At 46.0% G+C, this 23,354-nt stretch overlaps 1 protein-coding gene across 3 annotated transcripts in view; it reads left to right on the forward strand.

Annotated features, from left to right (window-relative positions):
• The window catches only part of LOC112257081 (testican-1-like), a 391,345-nt gene that overhangs the window by 103,654 nt on the left and 264,337 nt on the right, over nucleotides 1–23,354 (forward strand). The gene's annotated exons all lie outside the window — the stretch shown is intronic.

Raw genomic sequence — 23,354 nt, forward strand, 5'->3', positions numbered from 1 at the left:
TTTCTTCTTTAAACGTAAATGGGGCAAGAGATGTTAAAAAACGAGCCATGGTGTATGAGTTAATTAGGGGAAAGGGAAGTGACATAATTGTTCTACAAGAAACGCATAGTAATTTGGAAAATGAAGTTATGTGGCAACAGGAGTTGGGGGGACAGTGGTGTGTAGTCATAAAAACTCAAAAAGTGGGGGTGTGGTTATCTTGTTCTCAAAAGGGTTTTTGCCGTTGTCATATGAGGTTGAAGAGGTAGTTGAGGGGAGGTTATTAAAAGTTAGAGCAAGGTATGAAAACATCACTATGTGTCTGATAAATGTATATGCCCCAGTGGTGACAGTTGAGAGGGTATGTTTTTTAGAGACACTATCAAATACCATTGAGAAATGTAACAAAGAAGATTATTTGTTTATTGCTGGGGATTTTAACTGCACAGTTAGTGATTTAGATAGAAATCACCAAGAACCTCATATAGCCTCAAGGATGTTTTTAAAACGCCTCATTGTAACAAATGAATTGTGTGATATTTGGCGGAGTCAACATGGAGGAACAAGGCAGTACACCTGGGCGCATGTGAGAGAGAACATCATCTCTATGGCCAGGTTAGATAGGTTTTATGTTTTTGAGCATCAATCTCAGGTCTGTAAATCAAGTGTGATAACTCCAGTGGGATTTTCTGATCATTGTTTAATAACAGAGGTGGTGTTCATTAACGATGTAAAACCCAAAAGCGCATACTGGCATTTTAATATAACTTTATTGAGTGATGCTCACTTCAGGAACTGTTTCAGTTTTTTTGGGGAGAGGTGGAGGTCTCAAAAGGCCAGTTTTGTATCCATTCAACAGTGGTGGGATATAGGGAAAATCCAGATTCAACAATTTTGTAATCAATACACGAGGAATGTCACCAAAGATATCACCAGATCAATGAAAGCCCTAGAGATTGAAATAGTGGAACTCATGACGTTGGTTGAGACCACAGGAGATCGAGGCCATACTCAGGCCCTCAAGAGGAGAAAAACTGCATTGGCAGACCTGCTGGGTATCAGAGCACAGGGGGCACTGGTGAGAAGTAAATTTCAGGGAATATCTGAAATGGATGCCTCATCCAAATTTTTCTTTGGTTTAGAGAAAAAGAATGGACAAAGAAAAATTATTCATTGTCTCAAATCAGCTGTTGGACAAGAGCTCACTAGCCCTAGTGAAATTAGAAAGAGGGCAGTAGAGTTCTATGCTGAGCTCTACAAGTGTGAGTACAAAGAGGACAAAACAGTGACACAGCAGTTCTTTGATGGGCTCCCAAAGGTGGCTGCAGAAGCTCAGGTTGAGCTTGAGCAACCATTGTCTTTGCAGGATTTATACACTGCATTAAAAGGCATGGAAAATGGAAGGGCACCAGGCATTGATGGGCTTCCCGTTTACTTTTTTAAGTCTTTTTGGGCTATGTTGGGAGAGGATTGGTTAGAAGTAGCTAATGATAGTTTAACCGGAGGGTTACTACCAATAAGCTGCAGAAGGGCTGTCCTCACCCTACTGCCCAAAAAGGGTGACCCGAGGGAGGTGAAGAACTGGAGGCCGGTGGCTTTATTGTGCACTGATTATAAGATATTGTCAAAAGCCTTGTCCAACAGGCTGAGGGAGGTGATGGGGCAAATCATACATACGGATCAGTCCTACTGTGTTCCTGGCAGGCAGATAGGGGATAACATTTCTCTGATTCGTGATTTTTTGGACGTCTCTAGGGCTATTGGGTTGGATGCTGGTCTAATTTCAATTGATCAGGAAAAGGCATTTGACCGAGTTGAACATCAATATTTATGGCACACGTTTGAGGCGTTTGGGTTCAGCTCTGGTTTTATTGCCATGATAAAGGTGATATATGGTGACATTGAAAGTGTATTGAAAGTTAACGGTGGTTTGAGTGCTCCTTTTAAAGTGTGTAGAGGTATTAGGCAAGGATGTTCTATGTCAGGGATGTTATATGCCATTGCTATAGAGCCACTACTAAATAGCATTAGAAGTCGCATTGCAGGGGTGTGCCTTTCAGAGGATATTCCTCCTATTCGTCTCTCAGCCTATGCTGATGATGTAGTTGTGCTAGTGAAAAATCAAGCAGAGGTGGATAGCTTGAGTCTAATGGTTGATCGTTTTAGGGGAATATCCTCTGCAAAGGTAAATTGGGAAAAGAGTTGTGCGTTACAGATTGGAGAATGGTCTGGAGGGATCATGGCTTTGCCAGGGGGGCTAGAATGGTGTAAGGGAGGTTTTAAGTATCTTGGAGTATACCTAGGAGATGAGTGGACTATGGAAAAAAATTGGAGTGGGGTGGTTGAAATGGTGGAGGGGAGGATGAGGAGATGGCGTTGGTTATTATCTCGTATGTCATATAGGGGGCGCACTATTATAGTTAACAATGTGATTGCATCTGCACTGTGGCATCGGTTGTCAGTTTTAGAACCACCATCTGGCCTTCTGGCTAAGATACAGGCAATTATTGTGGATTTCTTTTGGGATAAATATCACTGGGTTCCACAAAGTGTTTTGTATTTGTCAAAAGAGGAGGGGGGACAAGGTCTTGTACATCTTGCTAGTAGGGCTGCTGCTTTCCGGTTTCAGTTTATTCAAAGGTTGCTTTATGGACCGGAAAATGTGGTGTGGAGAGGGGTGGCAGGTCTTATATTACAACAGGTTGGAGGATTAGGTTTAAAGAAGGCTTTATTTCTGGTTGATAGTAGCCAGATTTCTAGGGAGGGAGTACCTCCGTTTTACAGAGGACTTCTCAGAGTGTGGAGCATAATGAAGGTGTCTAGACGAACTTCAGCGGAGTCAGTGCATTGGCTGTTGGAGGAACCTCTGGTGTATGGGGCAAGACTGGATTGTACAACTGCAGCTGTTCCACATTTCTCCAAGATTCTGGTGAAGGGGAAAATCATCACCTTAAGACAGTTAATGGCCATGGCTGGGCCCGCCTTAATGGATGGAAGACGGGTGGCAGAACATTTGGGGATGAGGTCGGAAAGGATTGTCGGACAAATGCTGGGGAGCTGTAGGAAGGCTCTGTCAGCGGAAGAATGGGGTATGCTTAGTAGCCACAAGAAGAAGGTACAAGATGAAGACGTCTCATTTCCAAGACTAGGGATTACACCAAATATCCCAGAGTCAGAAAGAAAGGCGTTATTGCTGGATTTGAGAGGGTTGGAGGAGGTGGGTTTGGATGAGGTGAATGGGAAGGACTTGTATAGGGGGTGTGTCAAGGTGTTGAATAAAGATAAATTGAAAAATAGAAAAGACACTCCATGGAGGGTAAAATTGGGCATTGATGATAGGGTAAAGCCAGCATGGAGGGCACTGTACAAACCACCGTTACAAAAGGGTACTGGTGATATGCAATGGAGGGTTTTACATGGCATCATTGCAGTTAATGCTTTTGTATCTGTTATTAATTCAGATGTTAGAGATGGATGTCCTTTTTGTAATATAAGAGAAACCATTTTTCACTGTTTTATGGAGTGTGAGAGGATAAAACCTCTATTGGAAATGCTGGAATCTTTGTTTAAAGCTGTAGGGGAATTTTTCAATAACACTGTTTTTATTTTGGGGTTTCAATATAGTAAACAACAGAAAAGAAAATGTCAAATGCTAAATTTTATTTTGGGACAAGCTAAGATGTGAATTTTTCTGAGTAGAAAACACAAGATAGAAACGGGATATGGGAAGGATGTAAGATGTGTTTTTAAAGGATTAGTGAAAGCAAGAATAAAAGTAGATTTTGAGTTCTTTTCAGCTGTAAAAGATCTCCTATTATTTGAGGAGAAGTGGGCCTACGAAAGAGCGCTTTGTTTTGTAGAGGAGGGGAAATTATTTTTTGCTGATGAAATAAGTTGAATGTACATGCTATGTATTTATTTTTGTTTAGGAATTACATTTGTTGTTTCATTTCTGAAAAGGCAGTGTGTCATTTTTTTTATGTTAACACTTGAGTAAAAAATAAAGGTTTTATAAAAACTCAAACTCTCTCTCTCTGTCTCTCTCTCTCTCTCTCTGTATTTACAATGGTGTTTGTTCTTCGCTAGTTGCCCTTTTCTTGTGGCAACAGATCACAAATCTTGCTGCTGTGATTGCACACTGTGGTATTTCACCCAATAGATATGGGAGTTTATTAAAATGTAATTTGTTTTTGAATTCTTTGTGAGTCTGTGTAAGCTGAGGGAAATATGTCTCTCTAATATGGTCATGCATTGGGCAGGAGGTTAGGAAGTGCAGCTCAGTTTCCACCTCATTTTGTGGGCAGTGAGCACATAGCTTGTCTTCTCTTGAGAGCAAGGTCTTTTTGGGTGGATCAGCTTTAATATTGCGGATAGATTGTTGCTTCCATCAATGTAATCGTCTGCATCATTTCCAATCCCCCATATATTTTGGGGGTAAATATATATAAATATATATACAGTTGAAGTCGGACGTTTGCATACACTTAGGTTGGAGTCATTAAAACTCATTTTTCAACCACTTTACAAATTTCTTGTTAACAAACTATAGTTTTGGCAAGTCGGTTAGGACATCTACTTTGTGCATGACACAAGTAATTTTTTACCTGCCCATATACACACATATGTAAGTAAACTATAAGTAAACTAATAAAAAATAACACTTAGGCTTCTACCTTCAGTTTATACATACTATACACATTTTACAGACACAATCTATTTTACTATAGTTATATTTTGTTTGTTTTTAGTCCTGGCCTCACGCTATTTCTGATGTCCATCCAGTTAGATTTCTATTTGTAACTGTGCTGTTTCACAAAGGTTTTGAACTTGAAGTTTTGACGTTTCACCTGTCTTTGTGATTGTCTCCACCCCCCTACCGGCGTTGCCCATCTTCCCCATTATCCCCTGTGTATTTATACCTGTGTTCTCTGTTTGTCTGTTGGCTTTACGTCTTGTTTGTCAAGGTTACCAGCATTTGTCCTGTCAGCATCTGTCTTTTTCCAGCCTCCCTTTTTCACACCCTCCTGGTTTTTGACCCTTGCCTGTTCTGACCCTGAACACACCTGCTTGACCACTATGCCTGACCCTGAGCCTGACTGCCGTCCTGTACCTTTGTCCCTGTCTGGATTTCCGACCTCTGCCTGACTTGAGCCTGCCTGCCGTCCTGGACCTTTGCCTCTGTTTCTGTAATAAACATTGGTCTGCATCTGGGTCTTACCTTATTCTGATAGTACGAACTGGCCATGACTGACCCAGCAGACCCGGGCCAGATGCGCGATGCCATCTCCTCTCAAGGAGCCACCATCAGGAAGCATGAGGAACTGCTTCGTGGCCTTATGGAGGGGGTCCAAACGTTGGCTGAGCGCCATGACCGGGTATTGAACGGTCAATTCCGCGGGTTTTCTGGGAGGCAGCCTATCACGGTGGTAACCCCACAGCCCCTCAGTAACCCAGCTGCTAGCAGCACCGTCTCATCGGCCACTCCACCTTCTCGGGAGCCCCGTTTACACCCCATCATGGAACGCTTCAATGGAGAGTCGAGCACCTATCGGGAGTTTCTCGCTCGAGTTTCAGCCCTCCTCCTTCCCCTCGGATGACTCCAAGACAGCCTATCTCATCACGCTGATGTCCGTGAGGGCTCTCACCTGGGCTGCTGCTGTATGGGAACAGCAGCCGGCCATATGCGTTAGTCCGGAGTGATTTGTGGCAGTGGTGAAGAAGGTTTTTTACGCCCCGTTCTCTGGGAGAGAAGCTGCACTGAGGCTAATTCAGCTTCGGCAGGGATCCTGCAGTCTGGCTGACTATGCGGTGGATTTCTGCACATTGGCAACGGAGAGTGCTTGGAACCAGGAAGCTCCGTTTGATATGTTCCTGCACGGCGTGTTGGAGGAGATCAAGTACGTGCTTGCTGCTCGGGAGTTACCTACAGATCTCGATTCCCTCAGCACTTTCACCATCTGAATCAATGCGCGACTACGGATATGACGGAGGGAGAGGAAATTTGATTTCGCTCGCATGCCCAGGGATCCCACCTGGCCTCCAGGTCAACCCGGTAGCTCCCAACGGTCTCGTTTCCAAGAGAACCTGAGGCTTCCCGACCTGCCGAAGACGGCCGAGTCACCGCTTACTGACCCTATGCCAATGGGCAGAGCTGGGCTGTTGCGGAATGGCAATACAGGATCGACACAAAGAGTTGTCTGTATTGCGGGATTCTTGGCCATTTCGTGTCCTCTTGTCCTCTAAAGAGGCCAGGCTCACCGGTAGGAGCAAGGACTCTGGTGGGCCATATGGAGAACATTCCTGCTTCCCCTGCTTGCACATCTTGTCAAGCAATTCTGCTGTGGGGAGACCAGTCCAAATCTCTCTGGGTTCTCATTGACTCTGGGGCTGACGAGAGTTTTTTGGACGCTACCCTGGCGTCCGAGCTGAACATCCCCACTCAGCCTCTCTCCATTCCCATGGACGTTAGAGCGCTGGACGAGCGCTCTATAGGCCGAGTCACCCACAACACCTCTCCCATCCACCTACGGGTGTCAGGGAACCACAGCGAGGCCATCCAATTCCTGCTCATCAAGTCCCCTCTGATTCCTGTGGTATTGAGATTCTCCTGACTCCAACGACATAATCCCCTTATTAACTGGTCTACTAGTGCCATCATGGGCGGTTTGTCTTCATCTACACTGATGACATCCTCGTCTTCTCCCACTCTCCTCAAGAACACGTGCTCCACGTCCAGCAGGTCCTTCAACGCCTTCTGGAGAATCAGCTGTTTGTGAGAGCGGAGAAGTGCGAGCTCCATCGCTCCACCAACCCCTTTCTGGGTTACATCATCTCTGCTGGGAGTGTCCTGATGGATCCCGGGAAGGTGAGAGCAGTGATGGATTGGTCTCAGCCTACGTCCAGGGTGCAGCTGCAATGTTTCCTGGGGTTGCCAATTTCTATCGCCACTTTATCCGGGGTTACAGCACCCTGTCTTCCCCCCCTGTCAGCACTCACCTCGCCCAAGGTTCCGTTCACGTGGTCCCCAGCTGCTGACCGGGCGTTCCGGGACCTCGAATATCGCTTCACCACAACTCCCATCCTGGTTCATCTGGACCCATCTCGTAAGTTCGTGGTGGAGGCCGATGCGTCGGACGTTGGAGTATGGGCTGTCCTGTCCCAGCATTCTGCCCTTGACCTCAAGCTACATTCCTGTACCGCCTTCACCCATGGCCTCAATGCCACAGAAAGGAACTACAATGTGGGGAATCGAGAGCTTCTTGCGGTGAAGATGGCGTTGGAGGAATGGAGGCACTGGCTGGAGGGGGTGGAACATCTGTTCATTGTGTGGACTGATCACGAGAACCTGGAGTATCTCCGCTATAGCCCCACGACTGCTACCCCAGAACCCAATACTTTCCTTCCCACCTCATGCCTGGCGACGGCACTCAGCTGGGGAATAGGGAAGCAAGTCCATGAGGCGCAGCGTTCCCAGGGGGTTCTCGACACTGTCTGCTCTGCGGTCCTGGAGTGGGCCCCACTCCTCCAGGCTGGCTTGCCACTTGGGTGCCTGTCGGACCCTGGCCTGTGTGTGACAGCGCATTTGGTGGCCTACCATGGTCCCGGACGCGTCTGCATTCTTTGCCGCTTACACAATTTGTACACAGAAGAAGACTCCTCTGCAAGCTCTGGCTGGTCTCCTCCAACCTCTGCCTGTCCCCCACCGTCCCTGGTCTCATATCTCTGTGGACTTTGTCACGGGTCACCGCCATCCTGACCGTGGTGGATCGGCTCTCTAAAGCTGCCCACTTCATTCCTCTCCCCAAACTACCCTCTGCCAAAGAGATGGCCTAGCTCATGGTGCAGCACATCGTCCGGATCCATGGACTGCCCATGGACATGGTCTCCGACCAGGGTCCTCAGTTCTCATCCCAGTTCTGGAAGGCGTTCTACATCCTCATTTGGTCCAACGGCCAGTCTGAGAGAGACAACCAGGACCTCGAGACCACCCTGCGCTGCCTGGTCTCTGCCAATCCCACCACCTGGAGCCAACAGCTTGTGTGGGTCGAATATGCCCGCAACACCCTTCCCTGCTCTGCCACAGGACTATCTCCCTTCTAATGTTCTCTGGGGTATCGGCCCCTGCTCTTCCCTGAGCAGGAAGAGGAGGTGCCCAGATGTTTGTCTGCCGCTGTCGTCATACCTGGAGGAGAGTCCGGTCGGCCCTCCTCAAGACCACCTCCAGGAATCGGCAGCAAGAGGATCGCCATCGGACCCCGGCTCCCCGGTATCGTCTCAGGCAGAAGGTATGACTCTCCCCCCGGGATCTGCCCCTCCGGGTGAAGTTTCGCAAACTGTCCCCCCGGTTTATCGGCCCTTTCCCCATCTCCAAGGTCATTAGTCCCTCTGCTGTTCGTCTTCTGTTGCCTCGTACTCTTCGTATACACTCCACCTTTCATGTGTCCCGTATCAAGCCCGTGTCTCACAGTCCCTTGTCTTCCATTTCCAGGCCCACCCCTCCTCCCCGTGTCGCCGATGGCCATCCGGCGTACACGGTGAGATGCCTCCTGATGGTTCGACCACGGGGCAGGGGTTTCCAGTACCTGGTTGACTGGGAGGGTTATGGCCCGGAGGAGAAGTGCTGGGTCCCCGCTAGAGACATTCTGGACCCAGCCCTCATCGCGACTTCTACCGCCGGCACCCCGGTCAACCAGGTATGCACCCAGGTAGGACACCAGGTGGCGCCCATGGGGGGGGGGGACTGACTGTCACACCATGATCTGTTTCACCTGTCTGTTTGATTGTCTCCACCCCCCTCCAGGTGTCGCCCATCTTCCCCATTATCCTCTGTGTATTTATACCTGTATTCTCTGTTTGTCTGTGGCCAGTTTGTCTTGTTTGTCAAGCTTACCAACGTTTGTCCTGTCAGCTCCTGTCTTTTCCCAGCCTCTCTTTTTCTCGTCTTCCTGGTTTTTGACTCCTGCCGCCTGACCATTATGCCTGCCCCTGACCCTGAGCCTGCCTGCCATCCTGTACCTTTGCCCCATCTGGATTTCCGACCTCTGCCTGACCTGACCCTGCCGGCCGTCCTGTACCTTTGCCTCTGTTTCTGTAATAAACATTGTTACTTCGACACGGTCTGCATCTGGGTCTTACCTTATCCTGATACTATGAGGCTGTGGAGGGATTCTAATTGTGGTTTTAAAAGAAAACATTAATCATCAGCATACAATGACACCTTTGTTTTTAAGCCATGGATTACTAATGCCTTAATATTATGGTTGGATCTAATTTTAACAGCTAACATTTCGAAGGCAAAAATAAATAGATATGCCAATAGTGGACAACCTTGTTTTACTCCTCTTGACAGTTTAAAACTTTGAGATGTAGACCTTATATACTATTTTACACCTGGGGTTACTATACATAATTTTAACCCATTTTATAAGAGATTCTCCAAAATTGAAATATTCTCGATATTTAAATATAAACCACAGTCGTACTTTATCAAAAGCCTTTTCAAAGTCAGCTATGAAAACCAGGCCTGGTTTCCCCGATATTTAATTGTATTCTATTGTTTCCAGTACTTGTCTTATATTATCTCCAATGTATCGTCCATGTAAAAAAAAATGTCTGATTAGGATGAATAATATCTGACGAAACCTTTTTGATTCTATGCGGCAAGCATTTAGCTAGAATTTTTGCACCACAACACTGAAGTGTAAGAGGCCTCCGTTTTTTAAATGGACTGTATCTTTATAGATACCACTTGGATACTGTTTCAGTAATAATGAAATCAGACCTGATTGCATGTCCGATAATCTACCGTTTATATAGGAGTGGTTAAAACATGCTAATAATGGTTCTCTGAGTATATATAAAAACATTTTGGTATACTTCCACTGTTATGCCATCCAGCACTGGAGTTTTTCCGAACTTAAAGGCTTTAATTGCATCAAGAAGTTCCTCCTCTGTAATTTGGCCTTCACATGACTCTTTCTATACAGCCTTTCTTAATAGCAAGGCTATGCTCACTGATTTCATTATTTTTGGGTCAGTCACGGTGGTCAGGTATTCTGTCACTTTGTACTCTGTTTTTTTGTATATTCTTTCCAATGTGTCAAGTAATTATCTTTTTATTTTCTCATGATTTGGTTTGGTCTCTTTCTATTTCTCTCTGTCCCGCTCTCTCTCTCTCTCTCTCGCTCGCTCGCTCACTCACTCACTCACTCACTCACTCACTCACTCACTCACTCACTCACTCACTCACTCACTCACTCACTCACTCACTCACTCACTCACTCACTCACTCACTCACTCACTCACTCTCTCACTCTCTCACTCAGGAGGAATGGGTCCTTCCCCCAGGCTAGCATTGAACTTTTCCTCTCTCTAGCTGAAAAGCACCCTGTTCACCCTGTTCTGACAGGCCTTGTGTGAACGCCCTGATTAGAGAGAGAGAGAGAGAGAGAGAGAGGGGGTGGGCGGCTGAGATGGAGGGGAGAGAGGGGGGTACAGGATAAAGGAGTGTGAGAGAGAAGATTAGGAGAGAGGAAGGTAAAGTAGAGGTGAAGAGAGGATGAAGGGAACAGGAGGAAGAACAGAGGACATTTGGGTTTATTGTTACTCATAGACTAGGGTTGAGACAGTTTGTTATAGCAGGAAAATAATCTTGCAGCAACAGGAAATGTGAATTATTATGTGGTTTATAATTAATAGAGTTCCAAATGTATTCAAACTCAAAACCATAAAAAGGAATAACCCAATGAGGTCGAGATGCAAAAATAATATCATTAATTTAATCCATGCACAAAAGAATGCAAAAAGTGCTATAAAAATAAAAAAGAAACACAGAATGAGAATGGTGGAAGGAGTGAAACTATAGTGAGCGGAGGAGTATGAGGATGGTGGAAGGAGTGAAACTATAGTGAGCGGAGGAGTGTGAGGATGATGGAGGGAGTGAAACTATAGTGAGCGGAGGAGTGTGAGGATGATGGAGGGAGTGACTATGAAACTATAGTGAGCGAGGAGTGTGAGGATGGTGGAAGGAGTGAAACTATAGTGAGCGGAGGAGTGTGAGGATGATGGAGGGAGTGAAACTATAGTGAGCGGAGGAGTGTGAGGATGATGGAGGGAGTGAAACTATAGTGAGCGGAGGAGTGTGAGGATGGTGGAAGGAGTGAAACTATAGTGAGCGGAGGAGTGTGAGGATGGTGGAAGGGAGTGAAACTATAGTGAGCGGAGGAGTGTGAGGATGATGGAGGGAGTGAAACTATAGTGAGCGGAGGAGTGTGAGGATGGTGGAAGGAGTGAAACTATAGTGAGCGGAGGAGTGTGAGGATGATGGAGGGAGTGAAACTATAGTGAGCGGAGGAGTGTGAGGATGGTGGAGGGAGTGAAACTATAGTGAGCGGAGGAGTGTGAGGATGATGGAGGGAGTGAAACTATAGTGAGCGGAGGAGTGTGAGGATGGTGGAAGGAGTGAAACTATAGTGAGCGGAGGAGTGTGAGGATGATGGAGGGAGTGAAACTATAGTGAGCGAAGGTGTGTGAGGATGGTGGAAGGAGTGAAACTATAGTGAGCGGAGGAGTGTGAGGATGATGGAGGGAGTGAAACTATAGTGAGCGGAGGAGTGTGAGGATGGTGGAAGGAGTGAAACTATAGTGAGCGGAGGAGTGTGAGGATGATGGAGGGAGTGAAACTATAGTGAGCGAAGGTGTGAGGATGGTGGAGGGAGTGAAACTATAGTGAGCGGAGGAGTGTGAGGATGATGGAGGGAGTGAAACTATAGTGAGCGGAGGAGTGTGAGGATGATGGAGGGAGTGAAACTATAGTGAGCGGAGGAGTGTGAGGATGGTGGAAGGAGTGAAACTATAGTGAGCGGAGGAGTGTGAGGATGATGGAGGGAGTGAAACTATAGTGAGCGAAGGTGTGTGAGGATGGTGGAAGGAGTGAAACTATAGTGAGCGGAGGAGTGTGAGGATGATGGAGGGAGTGAAACTATAGTGAGCGAAGGTGTGTGAGGATGGTGGAGGGAGTGAAACTATAGTGAGCGAAGGTGTGTGAGGATGGTGGAAGGTGTGAAACTATAGTGAGCGGAGGAGTGTGAGGATGGTGGAAGGAGTGAAACTATAGTGAGCGGAGGAGTGTGAGGATGATGGAGGGAGTGAAACTATAGTGAGCGAAGGTGTGTGAGGATGGTGGAGGGAGTGAAACTATAGTGAGCGAAGGTGTGTGAGGATGGTGGAAGGAGTGAAACTATAGTGAGCGGAGGAGTGTGAGGATGATGGAGGGAGTGAAACTATAGTGAGCGAAGGTGTGTGAGGATGATGGAGGGATGAAACTAAAGTGAGCGGAGGAGTGTGAGGATGATGGAGGGAGTGAAACTATAGTGAGCGAAGGTGTGTGAGAACGATGCAGGGAGTGAAACTAAAGTGAGCGGAGGAGTGTGAGGATGATGGAGGGAGTGAAACTATAGTGAGTGGAGGAGTGTGAGGATGGTGGAGGGAGTGAAACTAAAGTGAGCGGAGGTGTGTGAGGATGGTGGAGGGAAGTGAAACTATAGTGAGCGGAGGAGTGTGAGGATGATGGAGGGAGTGAAACTATAGTGAGCGAAGGTGTGTGAGAACGATGCAGGGAGTGAAACTAAAGTGAGCGGAGGAGTGTGAGGATGATGGAGGGAGTGAAACTATCGTGAGCGAAGGAGTGTGAGGATGATGGAGGGAGTGAAACTAAAGTGAGCGGAGGAGAGTGTAGATCAATGAAGGAGGTGTTTATCTCTCCGTTGTCTCCTGAGCTCTTGCCTCGCTCCTCATCCCTCACTCCTCATCCCTCGCTCCTCATCCCTCGCTCCTCCTGTCGCCATGGCTGCAGCATCGCAGCGGGATACAGCTGCAGAGAGGGTCTGAGATCCAATAGAACAACGCCGCCGTCCTCCTGAAGAGAGTGTGCGTTGATCTCTCCATTCTTCGTCCTCCTGAAGAGAGTGTGCGTTTATCTCTCCATTCTTCATACTCCTGAAGAGAGTGTGCGTTTATCTCTCCATTCTTCATCCTCCTGAAGAGGAGGTGCGTTTATCTCTCCATTCTTCGTCCTCCTGAAGAGAGTGTGGAGTTTATCTCTCCATTCTTCATCCTCTTGAAGAGAGTGTGTTTATCTCTCCATTCTTCGTCCTCCTGAAGAGAGTGTGCGTTTATCTCTCCATTCTTCATCCTCCTGAAGAGAGTGTGCGTTTATCTCTCCATTCTTCGTCCTCCTGAAGAGAGTGTGCGTTTATCTCTCCATTCTTCGTCCTCCTGAAGAGAGTGTGCATCTCTCCATTCTTCGTCCTCCTGAAGAGAGTGTGCGTTCATCTCTCCATTCTTCATCCTCCTGAAGAGAGTGTGCGTTTATCTCTCCATTCTTCGTCCTCCTGAAGAGAGTGTGCGTTTATCTCTCCATTCTTCATCCTCCTGAAGAGAGTGTGCGTTTATCTCTCCATTCTTCATCCTCCTGAAGAGAGTGTGCGTTTATCTCTCCATTCTTCATCCTCCTGAAGAGAGTGTGCGTTTATCTCTCCATTCTTCATCCTCCTGAAGAGAGTGTGCGTTTATCTCTCCATTCTTCATCCTCCTGAAGAGAGTGTGCGTTTATCTCTCCATTCTTCATCCTCTTGAAGAGAGTGTGCGTTTATCTCTCCATTCTTCGTCCTCCTGAAGAGAGTGTGCGTTTATCTCTCCATTCTTCATCCTCCTGAAGAGAGTGTGCGTTTATCTCTCCATTCTTCGTCCTCCTGAAGAGAGTGTGCGTTTATCTCTCCATTCTTCATCCTCCTGAAGAGAGAGTGCGTTTATCTCTCCATTCTTCATCCTCCTGAAGAGAGTGTGCGTTTATCTCTCCATTCTTCATCCTCTTGAAGAGAGTGTGCATTTATCTCTCCATTCTTCGTCCTCCTGAAGAGAGTGTGCGTTTATCTCTCCATTCTTCATCCTCCTGAAGAGAGTGTGCGTTTATCTCTCCATTCTTCATCCTCCTGAAGAGAGTGTGCGTTTATCTCTCCATTCTTCGTCCTCCTGAAGAGAGTGTGCGTTTATCTCTCCATTCTTCGTCCTCCTGAAGAGAGTGTGTGTTTATCTCTCCATTCTTCATCCTCCTGAAGAGAGTGTGCGTTTATCTCTCCATTCTTCGTCCTCCTGAAGAGAGTGTGCGTTTATCTCTCCATTCTTCATCCTCCTGAAGAGAGTGTGCGTTTATCTCTCCATTCTTCGTCCTCCTGAAGAGAGTGTGCGTTTATCTCTCCATTCTTCATCCTCCTGAAGAGAGTGTGCGTTTATCTCTCCATTCTTCGTCCTCCTGAAGAGAGTGTGCGTTTATCTCTCCATTCTTCATCCTCCTGAAGAGAGTGTGCGTTTATCTCTCCATTCTTCATCCTCCTGAAGAGAGTGTGCGTTTATCTCTCCATTCTTCATCCTCCTGAAGAGAGTGTGCGTTTATCTCTCCATTCTTCGTCCTCCTGAAGAGAGTGTGCGTTTATCTCTCCATTCTTCATCCTCCTGAAGAGAGTGTGCGTTTATCTCTCCATTCTTCGTCCTCCTGAAGAGAGTGTGCGTTTATCTCTCCATTCTTCATCCTCCTGAAGAGAGTGTGCGTTTATCTCTCCATTCTTCGTCCTCCTGAAGAGAGTGTGCGTTTATCTCTCCATTCTTCGTCCTCCTGAAGAGAGTGTGCGTTTATCTCTCCATTCTTTGTCCTCCTGAAGAGAGTGTGCGTTTATCTCTCCATTCTTCGTCCTCCTGAAGAGAGTGTGCGTTTATCTCTCCATTCTTCATCCTCCTGAAGAGAGTGTGCGTTTATCTCTCCATTCTTCATCCTCCTGAAGACAGTGTGCGTTTATCTCTCCATTCTTCATCCTCCTGAAGAGAGTGTGCGTTTATCTCTCCATTCTTCATCCTCCTGAAGAGAGTGTGCGTTTATCTCTCCATTCTTCGTCCTCCTGAAGACAGTGTGCGTTTATCTCTCCATTCTTCGTCCTCCTGAAGAGAGTGCGTTTATCTCTCCATTCTTCATCCTCCTGAAGAGAGTGTGCGTTTATCTCTCCATTCTTCGTCCTCCTGAAGAGAGTGTGCGTTTATCTCTCCATTCTTCGTCCTCCTGAAGACAGTGTGCGTTTATCTCTCCATTCTTCGTCCTCCTGAAGAGAGTGTGCGTTTATCTCTCCATTCTTCGTCCTCCTGAAGAGAGTGTGCGTTTATCTCTCCATTCTTCGTCCTCCTGAAGAGAGTGTGCGTTTATCTCTCCATTCTTCGTCCTCCTGAAGAGAGTGTGCGTTTATCTCTCCATTCTTCGTCCTCCTGAAGAGAGTGTGCGTTTATCTCTCCATTCTTCGTCCTCCTGAAGAGAGTGTGCGTTTATCTCTCCATTCTTCATACTCCTGAAGAGAGTGTGCGTTTATCTCTCCATTCTTCGTCCTCCTGAAGAGAGTGTGCGTTTATCTCTCCATTCTTTGGGAGCATGAAGCTTTCATTAGCAGCTACTCTGTGCTCATCAATGCAAATGTATGGATTCCATTACTCCTATTTTATCTCTTCTTGCCAGCACAAATTTCCCCTCGCACCGCAAATTGATTAACCAGCTTGCTGTGCTGGTTCAAAAACCCCAGAGAAAGCTGGGTGATTTGGAGAGGTGGTAGGTAATGAGCAATGGACACATCCGTTCTGATAAGCAGTGGACATTTTTTTAAATTCTTTCAGCAGACGACAATGGAAAGCTGTTAAGACTCAGGGTCTATCGCTGCATCGCGTTCTTGGAGCGAGAGAGGAGAGGGAGAGGGAGGAGGGAGGGAGAGATGGAGAGATGGGTTTGAGAGAAAAGGAGAAAGAAATTACGAGAGGATAAGCAGACAGATGCTATTGATAGTTTGAGATGTGTTTTTTTTTCTCCTCAACGGAGTCTTTTCTGAATAGCACTAATGAATATAAATACCAATGCTATTGATATCCTTGCCTACTTGGCCAAAGCACTCATCCTATTGATATCCTTGCCTACTTGGCCAAAGCACTCATCCTATTGATATCCTTGTGTAGTTGGCCAAAGCACTCATCCTATTGATATCCTTGCCTACTTGGCCAAAGTACTCATCCTATTGATATCCTTGTGTAGTTGGCCAAAGCACTCATCCTATTGATATCCTTGCCTATTTAGCTAAAGCACTCATCCTATTGATATCCTTGTGTAGTTGGCCAAAGCACTCATCCTATTGATATCCTTGCCTACTTGGCCAAAGCACTCATCCTATTGATATCCTTGTGTAGTTAGCCAAAGCACTCATCCTATTGATATCCTTGTGTAGTTGGCCAAAGCACTCATCCTATTGATATCCTTGTGTAGTTGGCCAAAGCACTCATCCTATTGATATCCTTGCCTATTTAGCTAAAACACTCATCCAAAGTACACACACACACACACACACACACACACACACACAGAAGAAGCAACATCTGCTGCCTTAAAAAGAGAGAGAAAAATGAAACGTTGTAAATTAGCACTATTCAATTCCACCCTAGAGAGAGACAGATTGGCAGAGAAGACAGCTCTGTTACCATGTCAACAACAAGCACAACCCTGTAACCATTCCAACAACTGCAAAAACTGGTCTGAAATACCAACTATGTTTATCAACTAATTTAAGCTCTGACAATTTTTCTTCTTAGCTATTTAACTTATCTATCTTGCTATTTTTACAGACATTCAACTTGTTTACTACCACAAATCTCCCACCATAAAGGGCAATCCCACTACCTTTCACCCTCATGTTCATCATCTCCAGCACAATCCCACTACCTTTCACCCTCATGTTCATCATCTCCAGCCCCACTACACCCTCATGTTCATCATCTCCAGCACAATCCCACTACCTTTCACCCTCATGTTCATCATCTCCAGCACAATCCCACTACCTTTCATGTTCCATCTCATGTTCATCATCTCCAGCACAATCCCACTACCTTTCACCCTCATGTTCATCATCTCCAGCACAATCCCACTACCTTTCACCCTCATGTTCATCATCTCCAGCACAATCCCACTACCTTTCACCCTCATGTTCATCATCTCCAGCACCCACTACCTTTCACCCTCATGTTCATCATCTCCAGCACAATCCCACTACCTTTCACCCTCATGTTCATCATCTCCAGTCCCACTCACCCTCATGTTCATCATCTCCAGCACAATCCCACTACCTTTCACCCTCATGTTCATCATCTCCAGCACAATCCCACTACTTTTCACCCTCATGTTCATCATCTCCAGCACAATCCCACTACCTTTCACCCTCATGTTCATCATCTCCAGCACAATCCCACTACCTTTCACCCTCATGTTCATCATCTCCAGCACAATCCACTACCCTCATGTTCATCATCTCCAGCACTCCCACTACTTTTCACCCTCATGTTCATCATCTCCAGCACAATGCCACTACTTTTCACCCTCATGTTCATCATCTCCAGCACAATGCCACTACTTTTCACCCTCATGTTCATCATCTCCAGCACAATGCCACTACTTTTCACCCTCATGTTCATCATCTCCAGCACAATGCCAGTATCTTCATACAGTGAAAACGCTGCATTTCTAGGTTTTGTAGAAGAAGAAAAATCTAAAGTTTAAAAGTTAAAAAGACAACGTTTTTAAAAACTTTTAATCCTGTGATATCACCTTTCTTCTTATCTCTTTAACCACAGATCTCGTCTTATCTCTTTAACCACAGATCTCTTCTTATCTCTTTAACCACACACTTCTGTTGTTTTGATCACACACACACAGCTGCGCTACCATGCCTACGTCCGACCTCGCCCCAGCTGCCTTCATCAGTCCTCACTTCCACCCCCTCACCTCTCTCTACTACAACATCATAGATAAATAAATAAGTAGACAGGCACACAAACAAATAGAGCAGTAGGCTGGTACTGTGAGGCTAATGGAGGCTGATGCAGGGATATCTATTATTCATACGTCTACCTTCAGCAGCCTGCGGGAGCCTGTGGCATCCCAGAGTGTAGATGTAGGTAACTTGACACTGACAGGTCTGTCTGCCACAGTATAGGGCCATGCTGTGATATGGGAACAGAGTAACTGGAGAGTGAAAGGGATCTGATTCTCAGGGGTTTAGAATTAGGGCTACCATGGTAAAGAGATGTCAGTTACACACTCCCTCTGTCTCTCCTCTCTCATCTCTCCATACCGTACCCTACTGTTATCTCAGGTTCTCTCTCCTCTCTCATCTCTCCATACCGTACCCTACTGTTATCTCAGGTTCTCTCTTCTCTCTCCATACCGTACCCTACTGTTATCTCAGGTTCTCTCTCCTCTACATACCATACCCTACTGTTATCTCAGGTTCTCTCTCATCTCTCCATACCGTACCCTACTGTTATCTCAGGTTCTCTCTCCTCTCTCCATACCGTACCCTACTGTTATCTCAGGTTCTCTCTCATCTCTCCATACCGTACCCTACTTTTATCTCAGGTTCTCTCTTCTCTCTCCATACCGTACCCTACTGTTATCTCAGGTTCTCTCTCCTCTCTCCATACCGTACCCTACTGTTATCTCAGGTTCTCTCTCCTCTCTCCATACTGTACCCTACTGTCATCTCAGGTTCTCTCTCCTCTCTCCATACCGTACCCTACTGTTATCTCAGGTTCTCTCTCCTCTCTCCATACCGTACCCTACTGTTATCTCAGGTTCTCTCTCATCTCTCCATACCGTACCCTACTGTTATCTCAGGTTCTCTCTTCTCTCTCCATACCGTACCCTACTGTTATCTCAGGTTCTCTCTCCTCTCTCCATACCGTACCCTACTGTTATCTCAGGTTCTCTCTTCTCTCTCCATACAGTACCCTACTGTTATCTCAGGTTCTCTCTCCTATCTCCATACCGTACCCTACTGTTATCTCAGGTTCTCTCTCATCTCTCCATACCGTACCCTACTGTCATCTCAGGTTCTCTCTCCTCTCTCATCTCTCCATACCAAACCTTCCTGTCATCTCAGGTTCTCTCTCTTCTCTCATCCCTCCGTACTGTACCCTACTGTCATCTCAGGTTCTCTCTCTTCTCTCATCCCTCCATACAGTACCCTACTGTTATCTCAGGTTCTCTCTTCTCTCTCCATACCGTACCCTACTGTTATCTCAGGTTCTCTCTCCTCTCTCCATACCGTACCCTACTGTTATCTCAGGTTCTCTCTCATCCCTCCATACCGTACCCTACTGTTATCTCAGGTGCTCTCTCCTCTCTCATCTCTCCATACCAAACCTTCCTGTCATCTCAGGTTCTCTCTCTTCTCTCATCCCTCCGTACTGTACCCTACTGTCATCTCAGGTTCTCTCTCTTTTCTCATCCCTCCATACAGTACCCTACTGTTATCTCAGGTTCTCTCTTCTCTCTCCATACCGTACCCTACTGTTATCTCAGGTTCTCTCTCCTCTCTCCATACCGTACCCTACTGTTATCTCAGGTTCTCTCTTCTCTCTCCATACCGTACCCTACTGTTATCTCAGGTTCTCTCTCCTCTCTCCATACCGTACCCTGCTGTTATCTCAGGTTCTCTCTCATCCCTCCATACCGTACCCTACTGTTATCTCAGGTGCTCTCTCCTCTCTCATCTCTCCATACCAAACCTTCCTGTCATCTCAGGTTCTCTCTCTTCTCTCATCCCTCCGTACTGTACCCTACTGTCATCTCAGGTTCTCTCTCTTCTCTCATCCCTCCATACAGTACCCTCCTGTCATCTCAGGTTCTCTCTCCTCTCTCATCCCTCCGTACTGTACCCTCCTGTCATCTTAGGTTCTCGCTCTCTCTCCCCATCTCTCCCTCTTTCTTTGTCCCCATCTCTCTTACGCAACCTCTCTTGCTCATCTCCCTCGTCACTTAACTGTTGTCCGTATATCTCTCTCTCATTCCCTCCCTTAACCACCCCTCCAGTCTCCCAGAGTCACTTCCATAAAACCAACCATTTTGCAACATTAAAAATGTCATTCTCTTTCTCTCCCGCTGTCTGTCAGTTTCTCTGTCTGCTTATCATGTCTTCCACTCTGTCCATGTCTCTTACTGTCTCCATCTCTATCTATCCCTTTCTCCCTTCGTCTCACTCCATCATATCGTTAAAGCTCTTCTATAGCAGAACCAGGGTCCTCTGCTCTCTCTCTCTCTCTCTCTCTCTCTCTCTCTCTCTCTCTCTCTCTCTCTCTCTCTCTCTCTCTCTCTCTCTCTCTCTCTCTCGCTCTCTCTCGCTCTCTCTCTCGATTCAATTCAAATGGCTTTATTGGCATGGGAAACATATGTTTACATTGCCAAAGCAAGTGAAATGGATTGAAAAAGCGAAATAAACAATAAAAAATGAACAATAAACATTACACTCATTTCAAATGTCGTATTATGGTTATGTGCAGTGTTGTAACGATGTGCAAATAGTTAAAGTACAAAAGGGAAAATAAATAAACATAAATATGGGTTCTCTCTTTCTCTCCTCTCCCCTCTTGTAATTCACACGCCGATGCGTTTCAATTTGAATAAGTCTCTGGCAGTGATGTCTCATTGGGATGCCATGCCCTCTTTCTTTCATGTTCCTTATAAAGGCTCGCATTTTACACTGAGGGGAAGGAGAGGGGGAGGAGGGGGGGGCGATAGTGTAGAGAGAGCGAGTGAGATATTAACAAGTATGAAGCCGTCAAGTTCTTTGAGTGGAAGAACGATGAAATATTTTTGATTGCAGAGAAATAAGGAACTGAAAAGAAGAGAGAGAGAGGGAGAGAGGGGGGGGAGAGAGGAAGGGAAGGGTATTTTGGATGTGTGGCTCAGAGCCATACAGCTCAGTTGTTGGATCGATTGAAGGATGTTTTCAAAGGCGACAGAGAGGGAAGCCGTGTAGAGGGAAGGGGAGTTTGGGATGGAATGGAGAGAAGGGAGAGTAGAACAGACAGCAAGAAGAAGCCGTGGAGAGGGAAGGGGAGTTTGGGATGGAATGGAGAGAAGGGAGAGTAGAACAGACAGCAAGAAGAAGCCGTGGAGAGGGAAGGGGAGTTTGGGATGGAATGGAGAGAAGGGAGAGTAGAACAGACAGCAAGAAGAAGCCGTGGAGAGGGAGGGTCAGAGAGGAGATAAAAGTTAGAGGACAGAAAGGAGAGGAATATGTTTATGTATCCTGGTAAATGGATTGTTTAAAGGCAGCCCAGTCCCACACAGACCTGACAAAGAGGCTTCAGGATCATTATTCTGTCTGGCATGGGCTCTCCTGTAGAGGGGCCTACCACACACACTTAATCTTTGTCATTTAGCAGACACTTTTATCCAGAGCAACTAGGTTAGGTGCCTTGCTCAAGGGTACATCAGCAGATTTTTCACATAGTCGGCTTGGGGATTCAAACCAGCAACCTTTCGCTTACTGGCCCAACGATCTTAACCGCTAGGCTACCTGCCATGCACACGCACACGCACACATACACATGCAAACATACACACTCGGACACACACACACACCTCAAATTACAGCTACAGTTGAAGTCGGAAGTTAACATACACCTTAGCCAACTACATTTAAACTCTGTTTTTCCACAATTCCTGACATTTAATCCCAGTAAAACAATCCCTATTTTAGGTCAGTTAGGATCACCACTTTATTTTAAGAATGTGAAATGTCAGAATAATAGTAGAGAGAATGATTTATTTCAGCTTTTAACAAATTCCCAGTCGGTCAGATGTTTACATACACTCAGTTAGTATTTGGTAGCATTGCCTTTAAATTGTTTAACTTGGGTCAAACTTTTCGGGTAGCCTTTCACAAGCTTCCCACAATAAGTTGGGTGAATTTTGGCCCATTCCTCCTGACAGAGCTGGTGTAACTGAGTCAGGTTTGTAGGCCTCCTTGCTCGTAGATACTTTTTCAGTTCCGCACACAAATGTTCAATAGGATTGAGGTCAGAGCTTTGTGATGGCCACTCCAATACTTTGACTTTGTTGTCCTTTAAGCCATTTTGCCACAACTTTGAGAGTATGCTTGAGTTCATTGTCCATTTGGAAGACCCATTTCCGACCAAGCTTTAACTTCCTGACTGATCTTGAGATGTTGCTTCAATATATCCACTTAATTTTCCTCCCTCGTGATGCCATCTATTTTGTGAAGTGCATCAGTCCCTCCTGCAGCAAAGTACCCCCCACAACATGATGCTGACACCCCTGTGCTTCACAGTTGGGATGGGGTTTTTCGGTTTGCAAGCCTCCCCCTATTTCCTCCAAACATAACGATGGTCATTATGGCCAAACAGTTCTAGTTTTGTTTCATCAGACCAGAGGACATTTCTCCAAAAAGTATGATCTTTGTCCCCATGTGCAGTTGTAAACCGTAGTCTGACTTTTTAATGGCGGTTTTGGAGCAGTGGCTTCTTCCTTGCTGAATGGCCTTTCAGGTTATGTCGATATAGGACTCGTTTTACTGTGGATATAGATACTTTTGTCCCTGTTTCCTCTGTCCTTTGCTGTTGTTCTCGGATTTATTTGCACTTTTCGCACCAAAGTACATTCATCTCTATGAGACAGAACGCTTCTCCTTCCTGAGCAGTATGACGGCTGCATGGTACCATGGTGTTTATACTTGTGTACTATTGTTTGTACAGATGAACGTGGTACCTTCAGGTGTTTGGAAATTGCTCCCAAGGATGAATCAGACTTGACAAGCAAAGAGGCACTGAGTTTGTAGGTAGGCCTTAAAGTACATCCACAGGTACACCTCTAATTGACCCAAATGATGTCAGTTATCCTATCAGAAGCTTCTAAAGCCATGACATCATTTTCTGGTATTTTCCAAGCTGTTTAAAAGCACAGTCAACTTAGTGTATGTAAACTTCTGACCCGCTGGAATTGTGATACAGTGAATGATAAGTGAAATAATCTGTCTGCAAACAGTTGTTGGAAAAATTACTTGTGTCCTAACCGACAAGTCCTAACCAACTTGCCAAAACTGTAGTTTGTTAACAAGAAATTTGTGGAGTGGTTGAAAAGCAAGTTTTAATGACTCCAACGTAAGTGTATGTAAACTTCCCACTTCAACTGTAAACAAACTTGTCAAAATTTACACACAGCTAACACAGCATAAATGTGTCACCTAAATCATGCTCACACACATGTTGACACTGTGTAATGAGTGTGTGTGTGCATATTTGTGCTGTGAGGTATGCAGTGCTGAATGAAATGGAGCTCGGCCCATTGTTACTCGATAGATCGATGGAGGTGAAGATTGGCGTGTACGTGTGTGGTTTTGTGGAGTAGGCTACGCTCAAATTCAATCACTTAGACCATGTGTTTCCACTGAAAACAGAACAACAGGTGTGTGTTCATGCCGTGTGTCTGTTGTTTTACCCAA

The sequence above is a fragment of the Oncorhynchus tshawytscha genome, linkage group LG08 (assembly GCF_018296145.1).
Source record: "Oncorhynchus tshawytscha isolate Ot180627B linkage group LG08, Otsh_v2.0, whole genome shotgun sequence".
In the NCBI taxonomy this organism is placed as follows: Eukaryota; Metazoa; Chordata; class Actinopteri; order Salmoniformes; family Salmonidae; genus Oncorhynchus; species Oncorhynchus tshawytscha.